General features: G+C 33.9%; 1 protein-coding gene across 14 annotated transcripts in view; it reads left to right on the top strand.

Annotated features, from left to right (window-relative positions):
• The window catches only part of CADPS2 (calcium dependent secretion activator 2), a 567,394-nt gene that overhangs the window by 331,262 nt on the left and 221,215 nt on the right, over positions 1-14,917 (top strand). The window lies entirely within an intron of this gene.

Genomic DNA, 14,917 nt, shown 5'->3' on the forward strand with positions numbered 1-14,917 from the left:
AGTAGCTTCCCAACTAAATTTGATTCCCATAGGGTAGGAACTTTGTCTTACTTGCTATTTTTAAACCCAATTTTTAGAACATTGCCTAATACTTAGTAGAAGCTAAACAAATATTTGATGAATTGATGAACTTTTTTTAGAAAAGAACAGAATGCAGAAATTATGCTCACAGTTGTAAGTGTTGGACTGATTGTTTGGATAATAACTTCAAATTAATCAGCACCACTGTAAGGTGGATTTGTTGGAGTGTGTTTCAAAGCATTATTGCCCCAGAAGAATTACAGGAAGTCTCCCTTATTTACAAATTTAAATTTGACTATAAATCTAAAGACTGTATTATAAAGAAATATATTATTTTCCCAAAACTTTAAATTGAAATTAATTACTCTTTGTAGGGAGGCTTGTTGCCTGTCAACAGTTATTCTTAGACCATCCCTGTGGTTGAACTGTAGGAGGAAGTTTTAGCAACACTTCTTATGGGTGGAGTATACCCCAGGGTTAATTTGTTTCAATTTGTAAGAATGATGTATTATGTAACCAATACTTATCAAAATTAAAGGCAAAAAATAACACCCTAGATTTGAGCTTTGTTCACACTATCTTTGTGGACTCAATAAAAGTCATTTGCTTTCTTTCTGCTACAGTGATCCTTGAATTTGAATAGTCATGCTATATTTATTTCAGTATTTATTCTGTCAATTCTATTTGGTGTACACTTTTTTTCCATTTAGATCGGCTCAAAAATAATTCATGAAAATATTTTCCCCAACAGCTGACAAAGAAGAATGAGGAGAAATATACAAGGAACCAGTGTTTTAATGATTAGACAGGCAGGAGGAGTCCTAGACTGTATACAGAGATGAATGGACTAAGCAAGTAAAAGCATGGGCTGACAGTACCAAGACTTGCAAATATTTCAGAGTCAGAGCGTGGCAGTGGACCAAAATCAGGACAAAACTTAGGAGCAGAAGGTTACATAAACTAGAAAGCAGGAAGATACGTGGCAGTAGTGAAGGGCAATAGCAACAAAAGTACAGCATACGGCAGCAAAGCTGGACTTACTTGAAAGTCCCTGAAAAAAAGGAAGGAAAAAGCTTAGGGAAGATCAGCAGAGGTCTAAAGAGGAGAAAATGAGTGTTTATGGAACATAGTAAAGGATAGGACGAGGCCTAAAAACACAGGAATGACGAAAAGGAATCTCTTCAAAAGTAGTCCAAGCTTGTCTGTTAGTGTGTTTAATTTTGGCATTCTTTCCATAGATGTTAGCATATGGATATAAGGGTCCTAAAGAATATTCCTACTCCTCTCTATGTAATCATCACTAGCACTTACTTGAATGGGGCATTGTTAATAGGGTATAATATCATGGCCACAGCCTCCTATGTAGACTATCTGAAGCACCTGAAAATCATAAGTAAACAGTACTGGGGAAGATTATACAATAAACTTGCTTTAGCATAATAGATGTGTGTTCAGATTATAAAAAGAAACATCACCACAATTTTAACATTAATACCAATGTCGATAACATGAACAGAGGAAAGAGTTTACAAACATTACATTTGTAATTATTCATCCTGCATTCATTTATATCCTTAAGGTTAGTACATTAGTAATTAAATCAGAAACAAAAAGCACATCTTATTATCATGATTAAAAAATGGTTTGTTACTTTAAAAAATACAAATGTATTTTTAATGCCTCTGGTTATTTTACATATCAATATTAATACTTCTAAAACACATTTTAAAACATGTTTTTGACAGTAGATTAGAAGGATATAACAGTAGTCCAAAGGTCAATCAAAGAAAAGTTGAATACCACCTACTTCCACCTTTGTGAAATTGGCAGCCTCATCTTTTCTGCCATTTCGATTGATCTTTAGGTTTATCTTCAATTTATGACTTCTTCCTCACTGACATTAGTTAATCTCCATCTCTCTCTATAGTGTTTCCCACAACTAAATCCCTTTTTATTCCTTCTGCCAACCCTAATTCAGTCTCTATCCTAACTAACAAAACCTGTTCAAGGATTTTTCTACTGATGTTCCTGTTTTCCTAACCATTTAGGAATTCAGGAATACAATTATATCTCTACTTAAAAAAAAATTCAATTGCTTCCCAAGTGCCTGTGGGATTAGATGCAAATCATTTAAGCTAGCATTCAGATTCTTCAAAAATTTGGTTCATCTAGATTTTATACCCAACACAGACTCCCAACTTTGCCAAGTGGATCAGTTCATGTACCCTGAACATGCTTTTATTTGCTCAAATCTATTTCTTTCACTCTTTTACCAAATCCTACCACTCTGGTACCAGGTTACACATTTTCTCATACGTATGTGCCAAGAGAGGCAGTGTTTTTTCTCTAGAACTGATATTTCCTCAGAAGCAGACTCTCTGCTAACTGCAAGCCATCTTGTCCCTACTCCCTTGATTTTGAGAGAACTATTGAGTCTTTTTTATACCAAGACAATCTAAAGAGATGCTAGCCCTCCCTCTGCCTCATCAAGATTACTCCACATTTGTTACCTTACAAGCTGCACAAGAGAATCTGGAATGGGAGGTGGGGCAGAAGCCCTTCTGCCCAAGGCACTCTCAACCACCTGTGTTCCCTACTCCATCTCTTTACTTTTTACCACAGCCCACAGGCACCAGAAGAATGGACTTTCTCCCTTTTTTTCTGGCTGTCTAGGACCTTACTTAGTAAAACTTTTGATTAAGTCAGCCAGACTTGCCCTTTGCTGTATTAAAGGGGGAGATGAGTGAATTACAAAGTTATTTGTACATGTGGTAGGTTGATCACATAAATAGAACCAATAAACAGGCTTCCTAAATTCATACCTTGTGCCCTAAATCTTTCTTGTCCCCTCCAACTTTGGGTTTGGCCATGTGGCTTGCTTTGGCCCCTGGGACAGAAGCAGATTTGACATAAGCATACACTTGAAAAAGCACATGTACATTTTCACTTCCTTTCTTGCTTGCTTCCTTCACCATGAGGACACACATGGGCTAGCCCACTGGTAAAGCAGAACTAAATCAGCCTAGTTGTGCTGACCTGGGTTTCAGGCATATGAATGAGCCCAGCTGAAATGAACAAAGCCAGCTAGCCAACGTGAAACTGACCACAGACCCATGAGTTGGTCATGGCCCACGCAGCTCAGATCAATAGAACTGCTTAATAAACTATAGTCTCATAAGAAATAATAAATGGTTGTTGTTTTAAGTCACGAGGTTTTAGGGCAGTATGTTATACAGCAAAGGTTAGATTCTGTGCACTCTTGTCTTGCTACAAAATCCTATTCACTTTTTTTTCTATTATACATCAAATGCACAAAGCTGGATTAATCATAACCCTTACCCCATGATGTATGTCACATTGATCTATACATTTATTTGTTTATATAATCTTTCCTGTATAATATGCCTTGCTACAAACATACTGTACTTTATCCGTTTCATCAAAATGGACATTTGAGTCATTCCAGATTCTTGCTATTTCATATAGTGGTACTGTGAACATTCTTGTACATGTCTTCTGGTATATATATGCATAGTTTCTCTTGAGTGGATACCTAGGAGTGGAACTGCTGAGCTAGTAAGAATGTGAATATTTATCTTTACAAGATAATACTAAACTTTTTCAAGTTTTACCTAATAATTCTACCAGTATACATTTCTTCCAGCAAGTATAAGATCTTTCTGTTCTTCTGTTTTTTGGCTTTTACCATCTACTACCTTCTTTGGATACTTTTCACATGTTTTTGTTTATATCTATAGTTATATTATTGTCTCTTGAAGGCAGAGATCCTGACTCTTCATTACTTAGTCCACATGCTTCAGAACATAGTGGATAACATTATTGTCTGATAATTGGTTGATTTAATTTCAGATTAAGAGACAATATGAAAATTCCCTTGATATTTTTCATTTTTCCATCACAGACTGACTTGGGAACCCCAAATTGTGCTCCCAGATAACCTTGAATACTCTCTACTATAAAATTATAACATCCACCTTCCTATTTGTCTCACGAGCTCAGATCACCTCCTTGTGGGCTGGACCTTATTGTTCACCATTATTTGGCCAAGCACTGAATGCATGCTTGGTTTCATCAAATCAGTTATTCAACACATGTTTATTGATGTGTCAGACTCAATAAATGAGTAAATTTATTGAGACTGTGTCAGACTCAAGTGAGTGAATGAGTGAAATTTGCTGTAATAATAGTGATACTTAAAAAATCATCAACAGTAATGCATTAGATACCGTAGAGCTAATTACTTGCCCCACTGAAATGGAGCAGCTGTTAACCAAATAGCATAGACTAGAAAATTTTAAAAACTGTAAAATTGAAAACAGTTTAAGCTGGCAAAACATAGCATAAATCATATGTAAAAAGTGTAGTATACTGTTAGATATTAATTGCTTCTTCCATGACTTTGACATCCATTTGGAAAGATACCACAAATAAGCGGTTCACAGAATCTATTTTAACTGGTAGCTTGAAGCTGTTTCCAAAATATCCTTATACCAGAATTCACAGAATGTTAAAAAAATTAACTAACTTTATTCTTCCCTGAGTGTTAATATACCTATACACGATCAAAATATCCTTATACCAGAATTCACAGAATATTAAAAAAATAGCTTACTTCATTCTTCTTTGAGTGTTAATATACCTATACATGATAGTGTTGTCCCAAGTCATTTGGGTGGAATTTCCATTGGTGACTCTAGTCAGGGAAAGAGCAAGTATAAAATGATGATTTGAAAACAGTAACTGAAAGATACTGTCTTTGTTGGTAGTGGTTGTGAGAATTATATATGTTTATGGATATTTATTAAACAAATATGGAACATATTTAAGAATAGAAAGGGCTTAACTCCTCTTTGAAATGTGAAAAACTGTGGAAGGGAAGATGATAAAACCCAAGTGATCAGAGAGATTCTAGATCGATGTAGACTATGATGAACAGGGCAGAAAAAAATACTGAATAAAGTGAATGAGGATTGAACCTGAAATGTGTAAAACATTAAAATGAATCAGACAGCTACAATAAAACAGGAAAGTAATGTTACAGTTGAAAATACTGCAAAGAATATAAAGTTATCCTCCACAATATCTATTTGTCCACTGGACACAAATATGCATGCTTTATTTATAGAAAGACAAGTTCCCATTTGTTTAGCTTTTCCCCTGACCTTAAAATGAAAGTTATGAACGTTTGATAGCATCTGCTAATAACTTCCCAAACTTGCACTTAGTTATAGAAAACCATGTGTTGTTTACCCAAATATTTAGCCATTTGACTTAACTATTGTATCTGAGAGAATGAGAGTGTTAAGTGTGTTTGTAGTAATACATATGAATAATGAAATGTCAATACATAATTAAAATTTACTAAAGAACAGTGTAATACCATAGTAGGACAGCTTAATTGTAGTACCTAGAGTCTTCAGCCAGCATGCCAATTATAGCTTCATCACTGTGTGATCTTAAGGCAAGTTACTTAACCTCCTTGTGCCTCCCTTCTTCCTCTGTAAAATTGAATATGACAATCACCGATTTCAAAAGGATGCTGTAAGGATTAAATGAACTAATATCACTAAAGTGACTAAAACATTGCCTGGCACATTGTTAACAGTCCATTTTAGCTGTTATCATTACACAATAGATAATTTATGATTTACAAATAAATGACAAGATTTGATTTTATGCTACTATATTATTACATATATGATATTTTCCATGTGTAACCTTGAGATATTCTTCTGTTGCAATAGTTTTATATATATATTCATTATAGAAAAATGGAATTATAAGAGAAGCGTTTAAAAAGAACAAAAATTGGCTGGGCACGATGGCACATGCCTGTAATCCCAGCACTTTGGGAGGCCGAGGCGGGTGGATCACATGAGGCCAGGAGTTCAAGACCATCCTGACCAACATGGTGAAACCCCATCTCTGCTAAAAATACAAAAAAAGATAGCTGGTTGTGGTGGTGGGCACCTGTAATCCTAGCTACTAGGGAGGCTAAGGCAGGAAAATCACTTGAACCCAGGAGGTGGAGGTTGCAGTGAGCCGAGATCACACCATTGCACTCCAGCCTGGGCAACAGAGTGAGACTCCATCTCAAAAAAAAAAAAAAAAAAAAAAAAATCATAATACCACTTTAAAAAATATTCTTAGGTATATGAAAGTTAAAAGTGCTGCTTTTTCTGTTTCATTCTGAACCACAGGATCAACTATTTGGTGCACATATTTTTGTTTCTGTGTGTGTGTATCTTTGTTATATTAACATACTCAATTTACAGTAATTTTAGACATGTTCTACTTCCAGCACTGACATTTTCTGCCAGCATTAAGTACTCTCTATGTATTTATAGTGTTCGGACTGTAAAAGTTATATAATGAATTAATGGGTTAAAATGATTTCTTAATTAAAATCATTGCTATAACTTACATTTCTATAAAACCAATTGGTTTTTATAAGTCATATAAAATGAAAAATGGAACTTTGTGATACAGAGCACAAATTGCGTTAATGATTCATAGGTATTATGAGTGAAATGAAAAATTACTAGACAAGGAGAAGAAAGGAGAAAGTGTTTATCCTGCTACCAAATATTCAGTGAATGGATTGTAACTACAATCTTGTCTTTAATGTTTCCCATGGTAATTGTCAGGAAGAGGTATGAAGAATTGTGGGACCTTAATAATATGCCTTGCCGTTTTAATTGCTGAGAGAAGCAAGAGAATTTTAATTGCCAGGAGATACATTACTAATTAAAGTGTCATTCCACATTCATTCTGAAATAATTAGTTTGAATATTTATAAGAGCCGAGATATAAATTTAGTTTCAAATTTAGGAGCATACCCACAACACACTTTGTTAAAATTATCTGTGGTTAAGAAAGGTTAACAATCATAAAACTTTAAATGTTTCTTTAATTTGATACAATTTAATTTTTTATTGGATTATTCAACTGAAAACTGGAATTCACAGTATTTTAAAACTTAGTATTCCTTTTAAATTACTATAATAGTTAAAGTCCTAAATTGCTTTCATGTTTCTGGGGCATTGGGTTTTTAAATTTTTTAGTTTTAGCATTCATTACAGTTCAAGGGAAAATCTTTTGTAAGTGATGCCAACATGAGTATAATGTCATATATGAATTATAAATTCTGTTGATACCACATGGAAACTTGTAAATGTAGTCATGATTCAGTGGACTTTTAAAATTCTAGACTAAATCTCAAATACTCAGCTAAAATAAATTAACTGAAAATGACATGTACTTGAGCTGAAACAGTAAACTTAACACAAAAAAGTAAATACATTAAATATAAAATGTGACTTGAAACATTTTGAACATGTAGTTACCTAAAATCATCAGTTGAAGTTTTATAAAGATTAAGGACACATTAGGAAAATGAAAAGGATGAAAAAATGTTTTTCTTCATATGGTTATTGCATAAAATTAAAGTCATGCCTTATACTCGGCTTAATAATTATAAGGTTTATGTTTACAACACTTTAAATACTCACTTTTTTCCCTGTATAACTGGTATACAATTACATTTGTTACAAAGGCTGTTGATGGATTTAACTTGCTTGCCTTTTTGTTTTTTCGAGATTTGGAGTACAGAGCATTGAATACTGATATTTCTCTTTTAATGACTCATCATCACCAGCCCCTTTTTTGTTTTACTTAAATATTTCATTTCTGATCCCATCTCTTATTTCGCTCCTGCCCACATAGGTACCTGTCTTAGTCCATTTTGTGTTGCTCTAATGGAATGCCACAGACTGGGTAGTTTATAATGAACAGAAATTTATTTGGCTCACAGTTTTACAAGCTGGGAAGTCCAAGATTAAGGGGCCAGCATCTGGGGAAGGCCTTCTTGCTGTATTAAAATATGGTGAAAGGCATCACATGGGTCAAAGAGAGAGGAGGACTGAATTCATCATTTCATCAGGATCTCACTGCCATAATAATGGCATTAATCCATTTGTGAGGGCGGAGTCCTTCGTGATCTTAAAGGTCCTACTTCTCAACACTGTTGCATTTGGGTTTTAAGTGTCTGACACATGAACTTTGGGAGACATATTCAAATCATAGCAGTATCCACTCTATATTGGTTAATATAGCCATGGATGTTGTTTATCCCTGTAAAATGTGTAGTGTGTTTTGTGTGTGTGTGTGTGTGTGTGTGTGTGTGTGTGTGTGAAATGTAGATGTTTTGTGCTATAGATTTTTTTTTTCATTAAACATCCAATATTTAAGACCAATGTTCATTGTTATATATTCCTTTAGGTCACTGCTGCTTTTACTACCCGGCATACGACAGTGTCTACTACATTTTACCTATTTGATCCTCTAATGATAAACACCTGAATTGTCTCCAACTCCCATCATTATAAATAGTGTTCCAGTAGTTGTCCTTGATCATGTCCACTCACGGTCCTGTGGTAAGAATTTCTCCACTATGTATAGCCAGGAATGAGGCATACAGATTCTTAATTTCACTAAGTATTTCAAGATTGCTTTCCAGATTATCTGTTCCTACTTACAGTGCTACTTTCCTATCTCCTTACCCAAAATAGGTTTTACTGACCTTTCTAATTGTTGTTTTTCTGATAAGGGGAAGCAATGATATTTTTCTCCTTGAACTATCAGTAGAGTAATTTATATTGGTGGGGATTTTTTTTTATGTTAAACTATCCTTACATTCATGGAAAACAATTTTTTATTTAAATGTTATGAGAATTTTTTAAAATTAAATAAAATTTAAATAATACCCTTCAGTTTATCTGACTGCTAATGAATTAAGGTAAATGTTCTTTTTTTAAAAAAAAAAAGGCTAGTTAAGCTGCCTCTTTTGTGTTTATATTCACCCCCACTGCCAAATTTCACATCTCAGCTTATAAGTTACATTGGTATATAATTTTTTTTCTTCACTGTTCTGAAAGGATTTTCAGTCTAGGAATCAAAGGCATATTAACCTCTTTAAATCAGTTGGACAGTAATTTTTTCGCATTCTCTTTTTCCCTTTGTTTCTCTTTTTTTTTTCTTTTTTTACTGAAACTTTTGTATAAGCGGGATTTTTCAGTCATTGGGAGTTTGTTAGAAACGTATTTTTAATAATGTCTAGATTGGAAACTTGGATTGGAGGTAAGGGGAAGCCACCTTTGGTGGCTATTTCAAGTTTTTTAGTAATTCTTGGTCGGTCTACATTTTTGCATTTTACATCAATTTTTCCTTTGGAAAGTATCATTTTTTTCCAGATTATTCTTAGATTTAGCTATTAATATTTTAATATTTAAAATCTTCTGATGTGTTTTATCTATCCTTTTATAAATTCTTTTTTATTTCATTTTTCTCACTTCAAATATTCTGTTTAATTTCTATTATTCCTGCAGAAGTTTGTCTCCAATACTAATCTTTTCAAGCACCAATACATGTGTATTAATTTCCTCTCTCTTAAAAAAATCTTAGTTCCATTAATTTCCTCCCAAATCTTCATTATTTCTTTTCTTCTGTTTCCCTAGGATTGTTGGGTTGTGTTTTTTCCAAATCCTTTGGTTGAATAATTCAGCTTATTTTTCCCTGTATTTCTTATATCCCAATAGCCTTGAGTTTTGAATGTGAAATTTTTGGTTTTGGTTTATTTTATTACTCAAGTAAACGGTTTTTTCCCCAATTCTTTTGCAGTTGTTTCACCTCAAAAGAGCGTTTTTTCTGCTTATATTGAGTTTTTTGTGTAAAATTTTCACCTAGTTTTATCTTTAATTTCATTCTCTATTAACATAAGAAAGAATCTTTCTTCTTCAACATAGCATTACACTTTATAATTTTCTTTTAGAATTTTTCCTCTGTTATGTGATGCGTCTGTATTCTCTGGAGCATAATATTTTTTTTTTTTTTTTTTTTAATTTTTGCTTGTATTACCATTCATAGATACTTGTCTAAACAACCTAGGACAGATAGTTGTAAATATACTTCTTTGATAAATAGTTGTATATATGGCTTCTTGAAAGTCTTTTTTTTTTTTTTTTTAACTTTTAAGATTAGAGTACAAGTGTAGGTTTGTTACATAGGTAAAATTTTTGTCATGGAGGTTTGTTGTACAGATTATTTTATCATCTAGATATTAAGCCTAAAAACTAGTTGTTTTTCCTGATTTTCTTCCCTCCTCCCATTCTCCACCCTCAGAAAAGCCCTAGTATGTGTTGTTCCCGTCTATGTGCCCATGTATTCTCATCATTTATCTCCCGTTTATAAGTGAAAACGTGGTATTTTCAGATATCAGCTTCCCTTAATCTCATTCATTCAGGCTTTTCATTACTCTCATCAATGAATTGTTTTGACCAGTGGTGACCAAGTCTGACCAAGGTAGCTTGAGAGCTTAGGCCCCCTTTCCCTTAATCTTCATTAGCACCCTTCGAGACCTCTGATGTGAGAGTTGAGGTTTTCTGAATCTTAAAGTGCTATGCAAGTTCAACTGCTTAAAGAATCCTCTAGGTCCTTCTTTTTCCCTGACATCTCATTCATATAAAAATACTGTTTTCCATAAGACCCACCTGTGTAGAAATTTCAGACTCTGGTTACTGACCCTCATCAGTCAACGGTGTCTCGCCGGATTGTGTGCTTATTTTTTCTCCCCCCATTAAGCGTTAACCTTCTAGTTTAGAAATGCAATGGGTTTGGTACTTTTTCATCTTATTGATCCTCACAGATGTGATTTCTACTCAAAGTAGGAAGTATCCTTGATCTTTTATGGGCTCAATTGATACAAAACATATTTTCATCTTCAGAATCCTATAGCACTTTGTACTATATATTTTTAATTATATCTGAAGATATCTTTCTTAGCTCTCTTACTCCTAAGTGTCCTGTGGCAATGATTTGTGTCATTTTCATCTTTAATTCCTCATTTTAATTCCTAGCACACTGTTTTACAATGAACAAGTCCCTAATAAATAATCTTAAATACCTCTATTTTTCTAGTCTGTTATTTACTCAGTAACTATAATTTATAACTATTCTACAACTATTCATTTTTCTTAAAAGCAAAAGGATATCATTTGTCTAATATTGCTTTGTTTTGCTTCATTCTGTGGAGATAAATTTACATTATAAAATTTAGGTTTGGAGAAACCCAATTACAAAAGGCAGTTTCTATGAGGATGCCTTGTCATGCCACAGGTTCTGTCTCTGTTCCCAGTAGGCAGATCTAGTTTAGGACTGTCTCACAGCAGCCACTTAGTTCAGTTGGGTAGATCTGGTGCTAATAGTCTAGGGTTTCCTGTAAGGTCTTGTTGTCCTTCTTTATCCTCACTTTATCAAATGCTTGATAAAGTATTATTGGAAAACGTGGGAGTAAGACTTGCGGTGGAATTTTTGTAAAAGTTTTAAAAGGTCCCAAGAGACATGAGTCACTTTCACTGATGTGGGGCTCAGTGTATCATCCATCAGTCTACAACTCTTGCCATTAGCCTTTAAAACAAGATCTATTTGTCATGGAGTTATTATCAACAATTCAAATATATGTGTTTCATCAATGATACAGCAATATTCTCTACTAGTTCTTACAGGAATGTGTGGTCAATATCAATAGGATAATTCTGATAATTATGACTTTTCTGTAAAAGTCTTGTAAACATACTGGAAAGGTTCTTTAACAGACTTTTAAAATAAAACATATTTATTATCTGGTATACTGTTACCTTTTTGGAGTACTCAGCTATTACTCTAATTAGCAAGCTGATCCAAACATATGACTTCTTACATCTCTGACATCCAAATATAGTAGATTAAGTGCATCTGAAGAATCGATCACATTAAATAACATTCTTATTTAGTTCTTACAACACTATGTGACAGGTATGATGAAGCCAGTTTACAAGATCACTAAGGCATAAGGAGGTTAAGAAATTTGCCCAAAGTCATTTAGCTAATACGTGACCATGATTTGAACTCATTTGTCTGATTCCAGAGCTTGTTCTCTAAACTGCTAGGTAACACCACCTACTAATACAAAATACTTTTCTCCTTAAGTGATCACTGTCAGTTCATGATACTCAAGTACCACCAGAGGCCAGGTAACCCAAATACTTGTGTGAAGTGATTAGGTTATAAGTAATGAGGACTGGAAGTATCAGGATTATAGGAATCAAAAGATCATCTCCTGCAAAAGGGATTTCAAAATATATTTTTAAATGCTCAGCTTTCAAAGCACATTGGCAAGCCAGATTTGGTCCATGAGGTCACCATTTTTTATTTTTTGGTTTATAGAAACATCCCTCTGCATTACTACTTTTGAATAATTTAGAGGCTCTGCTAATTGCCACATACTCAGAAACAGTATTTATTTATTTTCTTAACGGCTAAGGAACCTTGGAGAGTCACATATTTTGAAATTGATTTCACTGAAATAAGAGAATGAAAGGAATAAAAAACGTACTTTTTCTTGTTTAAATCTTTCTTCATGTCATTTGTTAAGAATAATGATGGCCGGGCGCGGTGGCTCAAGCCTGTAATCCCAGCACTTTGGGAGGCTGAGACGGGCGGATCACGAGGTCAGGAGATCGAGACCATCCTGGCGAACACGGTGAAACTCCGTCTCTACTAAAAAAATACAAAAATCTAGCCGGGCGAGGTGGCTGGCGCCTGTAGTCCCAGCTACTCGGGAGGCTGAGGCAGGAGAATGGCGTAAACCCGGGAGGCGGAGCTTGCAATGAGCTGAGATCTGGCCACTGCACTCCAGCCTGGGCGACAGAGCGAGACTCCGTCTCAAAAAAAAAAAAAAAAAAAAAAAAAAAGATAATGACATTTCCAATGATGTACATTGCTGCTAATCGGCCATCAAATCAAATCTATTATCTCTTCTGTGGCTATCTGAGGCCTGGCCTATTATGTACTCAATAATTTGCAAACTCTAAATATTAGGGTTTTGATTTAGGACATAAAATTCATCATCAGTCTGACATTTATTTCTCATCTCAGAATTGTATCAGTTTGTAAGTTTGGCATGGTGAATATCTCAGTTTATAACTATGTCTTAAGCCTGTGACTTTGTAGTGAATTATAGGAAAAACAAATCTGCATAATATCTTTTAGCCTAGTAAATGTATTTCCTCTCCTCTGTTTAGTTACTTTGCTGAAATATCACTTAGAGACTATGTTGGGAGGTGTTGTTGAAATAGACTTGGTATGTTAAAAGATTAGCCTATTTTGAACTGATTATAGCAGTTCAAGGAATTTACCTTACTACAAAAGCAAATGATTATGATTGTTTAAATGTAAGATTAGGGAACAAAATCCCCCGTGTTAAAGTCCTCTAGAGTTTAGATAAAAATCAAAATCATCCTTTTAAAAGAATTCAGGTACAATAAATAGAATTCAGATCAGCGAATGTTCAAACTTCTAAATCACTGGCAAATTAGGTAATATACAGAGCTGGAGATGTGAATATTATATAATGAGTATAATAAAGGAGTTGAATGTGATGTGCCTCGGGTGCATGTTAGTAGCTAATTCCAATATGAATGCTTTGCAATCATTTGCCAGCAGAGATGCATGTGTTCGGCTAAATGGAAATCTTGGACGTTCTCTCATACACCCCATTATTTGTAATTGAACACCTGATTTCTATCATGCAACAAATTAACATCTGCACTGGATCTGTCTTTTATACATATGGATACACTGATTAGAATTTTGCAGATAGACAGATACTTGAAAACAAAAAGACAACATTGTGAAACACTTCCAGCCATAATTTTTGATTACATATTGAGAATCGTTTAATTATCTTACTCCATGTAATTAGCTCTTCTACTTAGGTCAATTGCTTTTTTTATTAACATGACATGTTAGCAATTTGTTAATTGGCATAAAATAACATGAGACTTTTCTGGATGTTTCATATGAGAAATACATGTGCTTAAGGAAGCTAAGGGAAACGCAAAAAGGTAAATGCATTCATTAGCCCCATTATAGTATTTTCCAGTGCCACTGCTTGGTGCCACCAAAATGTGTGATTCTACTCTTTGAATTTCTATCCTTCTGTTAAGCAGTGTGAGTTTGTTGATTTGAGTGGTTACTAAAATTTAAGACCATGGGTGTACATTTAAAATAGAAGAGTATTTTCTGAAATTAAAAGAATGACAAAATAAAGAAATGAATATAAAAATGCTTGTTGGTGGCAGGGAGCTAGGTAGAGAGTTATATACATTCAGGTAAGACAATTATTAATTATTAAGAAAGAGATTTAGTCAATATCAAGCCTTTAAGCTCCAGGCTGTTTTTTTGACCCCTGCTTTTTATTATCAATAATTTTTACATATTAATAAAGATACTATTGGTTATATCTAGAAAGAAAAATTTATTTTCTTTCAAAGAACTTCTCTAGCATCTGAAACAAATAGACAACTACCAGTATCCTACATATTAGATATGTAGGAATTAAGAGCTGAAAGAGATGTGGGGGTTACTTAGCCCCACATCTCTAGAGGGCAAGAGTGATAGGCCTTTCTCAAAATGGGGGTGGAGTGAGAGGAATTTATTTATTAACCCTGTTACTGAATATGTTATGGGCAAAGCACTAGGTTGGGCATTCTGACAAATAAAAAGATAAATTCGCATAACCCTATCCCAGTGAAAATTGTTTTGTGTTCCTTTTTTGTAAGTAATGTTTTTATCCACTTGGGGGCACTATGATCAAATTTAAAAAGCAAACAAGAAAAATGTTATTTTGGTTTATTTCCATTAAAATTGTTTGTTGTACTCTTGGGAAATATAACTGTATACTTTTAGATAAAATACTTTTTAAATATACAGAGATGGTTAGCTTTTATTCATTTTTGTTTAAGTTTCAGAATAGGTACAGATTAAAACAGCAGTTCTC

The sequence above is a fragment of the Macaca thibetana genome, chromosome 3 (assembly GCF_024542745.1).
Source record: "Macaca thibetana thibetana isolate TM-01 chromosome 3, ASM2454274v1, whole genome shotgun sequence".
NCBI classification, from domain to species: Eukaryota; Metazoa; Chordata; class Mammalia; order Primates; family Cercopithecidae; genus Macaca; species Macaca thibetana.